Source organism: Drosophila yakuba, chromosome 3R (assembly GCF_016746365.2).
Source record: "Drosophila yakuba strain Tai18E2 chromosome 3R, Prin_Dyak_Tai18E2_2.1, whole genome shotgun sequence".
Taxonomy (NCBI): Eukaryota; Metazoa; Arthropoda; class Insecta; order Diptera; family Drosophilidae; genus Drosophila; species Drosophila yakuba.
This window is the reverse complement of record NC_052530.2, coordinates 13,503,413-13,508,260: the sequence shown is the minus strand read 5'-3', so window position 1 is coordinate 13,508,260 and position 4,848 is coordinate 13,503,413.

Here is a 4,848-nt window from a genome sequence, read left to right as displayed (position 1 = left end):
TACACAGAGAGTTTCGGGGAAAAACGGAGGAGTCGCTGTGAAGTAAATTATAAGTTTTAGCGATTAATCCAATAAATAAAAGAAAAAAGTTATATACAATAAATTGATTAATTTTTATACATTGACGTTACTTAAGAAGTTAAATAAGGACACCAGGTTATAATCATTTCATGAAGCTATTTTTTTATTACGAACTCCATTGAATATGGGGATCCTTAAACTATGTTATTATGTATGCACATAAATAAAATTAGAAAGAATCATGTCAATTATTTTGTTTTTTATTTTTAGTATTTTGTTTTATACCATACAACATCACAGAATTCTCTTATCTCTATATATAATAATGTATGTATATCCATTAGCTAAGCACTTATACATTTGATTTGCTTACCTCAATACACAGTTTCTTAAGCATAACAAATTTATTTTAATTAATTTTTATTTATAAATCTGCACTTAATGTGCTTTTTACCTGTCTGTTTGCTGGAATTCGACTCGTCGTGCTCAAATAGGACTGCCAACTCTTCAGCTATAACAATTGAGTAATTGATCCATTAGCGGATTGGCTAAACAATCAATTTTTGGCATGCTGGCTTGTTAATTCTTTAATGGCCAAGGGTGTATAGTGGTCAAGAGGGGGAGGGGCAGTAACGGCGTTAACGGCCTGAGAGTGCTTTAAAATTAATTGCTCATAAATTCTAAATTAAACGTTTTGCCACACTTTGGTTTCTGCTTATGGGTCATATAGCGAGTGCGAATGAGTGGATTTACTCATGCACTGAAAACAATACTTGGCATTTCCATCTTTTATAACTTTAGATTATGTATAAATCTGTGTTACTGCAAAGAAACATACTTAAATTCAACAATATAATGTTAATGTATACATAATAGGTGAAACATTTTTTGTACTTAAGCTACATATTATCTACTTTTAAAATAAGTCCTAATTTAATTAAACAGCTTTACTTGGAGATTGTCAACAAATCATTAAAGATTGATTAAATGCTTAATTGCTGTGATGTATTTGATATGGAATGCAATGCCCAGCCGCCCAATAATTAAAAGAGATTTGCTCGGGCGAAGGGTTATTGTTTTTCGAGTGTACTGCTGCCCAGATACTCAGCCCCTCACAGCGGGCTGTGATTTACTGCCTTTGCCCCGGGGTTATGGGATGTGGGCTATAAGCGGTGGGCCCGTGGCAGGTGGGCCGCCCAACGACCGGAAAAATGTAAAACGCCCATTTTGATAATCAAAACAAATAATAAAACAACTTCACACGTTAGTCTGACACAACTACTGGGGCAAGAAACACAGCAACAGCACTAACCAGCGAACGAGCCCCATTAAACGATAATAACCGTAATAAACATATAAAAATTGAAGCGGTGGGAGTGAGTGGAGCGGCAACGAAATGCAGAAAAAGTAAATAAATAAGAGAAGCGTAATTTCCAACAATAAAGCACTATTTTGAGTTCCCAGGGATAAGTGTCGAGTTTCGGTCGAGTCGAGTTGAGTCGAGTTGCGGTGCGCTGCGCTGCTTTTCGTTGAGTCGGTTTTCTGACTTCGGTGGTGGATTGCGTGGGCATTACGTGTGATCCTCGGAATCGTTAAACAAAAGCGGAACAAACCATAAAAACAGCTCCGTTTGTAATCTCTCGAGCGACAGGTTGTATCTATAACAAAATAGGCATAAAAAGAAAGGAAACTCTTGTAAAACAAAAAAGACATGAATAAACTGTTGAATGGGTAAATGAAAGTTAATAAAAGTAGCGTAACTTAATCGCTATAGGCGAACAAATTGTTATTTTTATTATTATACATTATTTTCGACACCATTTTATTAATATTGTAATCAGAAGCTAGTTTACATATTCAATTATATACATATCATATAAGTATAGCAAGTGTATTATAATTAAAATATCAGTAAAATTTGTGAAAACTAATTATAATAAAGATTTTACCATATTAAGTTAAAACAAAACGTTTCTTCCCTTTATGTAATTGGTACCAATTAAAAAGGGTATCGTTTTTAAGTTATGTTTTAAGTTGACATTTTAAGGTGAAATCCTATTTGTAAGCAAATTATTCATTGTGGCTTTTATAGATTTAATAGATTATATTTAATTTATTTCTGTAAGTCTACTCGACTGTTGCATTGAGTCGTTTTCTGTATTGATTTCATATCGATTAGAATGCCCAAGGCTATAAACATACTTTCACAGCACAACATGGTTACGAACACTACACAGTTATAGATGCATTCATGTCGCACTCGAAAATCCATTCATTTAACAAGCTGCCAGCCAGTTCTCTTTTGTTGGTTCCCACAACCCGAGAACTACTATGGCCAATGCGAGTGCAATCTGGCGCTGAGTGCGGATCGTAAAAGCCGCTAGAAGACAGGAGTAATTGCCCATAAAAAGACTGTAAAGTATTTCGGCTCAGAGGCAGAGGCAGAGGCGAGTGCAGGAGTGAGTAATGAGGCCTGAATCAATTGTCACTCGCCATCAAATCAATGGCATTGAGTGAGACTCGGCTGGAGTGAAAAGTGTGGCTCAGTGGCGGTGGTGGAAATAAAAAGTAAAAACTCCCTGCACATCAAGTTCCTTCCCTAATTTGATACACTTTTATAGCGTCGGTTTACGGCTTGTTTGGCCGTGGTTTCCCCTCCCCGGATCGCCTCCAACTGACGAATGAGTTCTTCCGACGATTACTAAATGCCTTCTCACGCAATCATTTTTTAATCCCCGATGCGGTCGGGTTTATGGGTCACCCCGAATCTGGGTCTCCGTGTCATCGTCATCACCACGGCAGCGATCTCAAGTCACCTTCAAATTACTCAATAAAATATATACGAGTGCACACCTAATGTCCGCTTGTCTGGCTGTGAGTATTTTCCTCTTCATTTATTGCTGTTTAATTGCACTAATGATATACTGACTCGTTAATGGCGCAATCAATAAATACACATGTTCGTGGGTTACGCGATAAAGTTCATAGCAAAAATATATATGAGACTTACGGCTAGAGGATACATGTTTTCAACTCACCATTTCTGCTGAATAATTATTGTCTAAAAATATAAAAGGAAATAATTATTATTAGAGGAGAGCAGAGCTGTATAGATTAAGATAATAAAAAACAAATTAGGACATAGAATATTTTGTCATAGAAATGTTGTTAGTGCCTCTTGAGGTAAATTGAGTCATCGACAGCGCTTTAATTAGTATATAATTGTAATGATTTTCATTTCCACGTTGGTACATCTCGTATTAATCTTCGTACAAGAACAAGAACAAAACTAACAAATATTAAATTAAAGTATTATTATTTACATTTTTACAGCACCCCAAACCATAAAATTGGTATCTCAATTAATGCATCAAAATGTTTATTGATGTTCTATTTTTATGTATGTACGGAATTAAATGTTTGGACACCAAATATGCGTCTAAGTTATCTTACTATTTCTTTTATAATTTCCGAAGGTCTAGAAACTAAATTACTATTTCCCCCTAATGGTTTCCTTGGCCAGGCTAACTGACTGAAATTCGACAACCCAATCGCTGTGTTTTCGTCATCGCCCGGGATGACGAGCGTGTTTTATAGGCCTCAACAAGGTATTAAAACACACGCATACGCCCCATTGGCGAGGGGGGATATTATGATACCTGCGGCGGTGGTTTTTCAGTTTTCCAGCTTTTCCGCTTTCCCTCAGCTGGAAAAAGGCGGAAAAGCGAGCAGCAGGGGGAGGAAGCGAGTGGGCCTCAGATGGTCTCTCGCTGCTGACTCGAAAGATGGGCGATGATGGGCTCGCTGCGAAAGGAGATTTCAATATCATAAAAAATCGTATTAAGAGAATCTCATATTGGGAATCGTAAAGTTTTTACGACCGTTTAATGGACTCTTGCAGTAAGCGTGAGTATTTACGCGCTGCTTAAAAGCGGTAAAATATGGCCAAGTGCTGTTGTGGGACAGCAGCAAAGAAGACGCACGCACCGCGAAGGACACGGATGTACATAGATAGAAATGCGAAAATGCAGATGTTGCAGATGGAAAGCTTCAATTAGAAGCCAAAAGCAAGTTGGCCATCCAATTATTACCGGGAAACAGTCGTTAAAGGCCAATGCACAGAGGCGACATCTGTTAGCCGTCAGCTGAAGCGCTCGACTATCCAGAGTACAAAGGCGCCATCTGTATTCCGTTCGCAGAAGCACTCACAATTTATGGAAACATTTATGGAAACTACTTTATTTAAACTCCTTTTATACAAATAAGGATAACTTTAATTTAAATAATCCAAGCACCCCAATTTTTGTAAAGCAGGAAAGGATAAAAATTTATAATACCCAGTATAGTAATACAGTTAATTTTTTAACTTTCAATTGATTCAAGCAAGTAGCTGTCTTTACTTGCACTATCCATAAACCTAATTTTTAATTATAATAATCTCAATAAAAACTTATTTAAGAAGTTTAAATGTATATAAATAGAAATAGTTTTCGGCACAATAAACAAAATTTTTCACAATTCTAATAATTTTGCAGAGAGGGTGGGCCAGTCCCGTGGTTAACGGGATATGAAAGGGAAAATTAACGAAGGAAAGAGAAGGCATACGATGTTTCTATGCGAAAGAGAGGTCCTACAACGATCGCTAGTGCCAATAGCTGGGCGTGGTCCGTGATTGTGCTATTATTGGTTAAGATGCATGGGAAGGTCCTTAGGACCTTCCTTTTAGTGGCTTAAGCAGAAGTGGACTGGGTACATTAGGGAATATGAAGAGTTCTGGTAAGTGCTGTGGTGCCAATTTCAGTTATTAGAAACAGTTGCTCAGCAGTT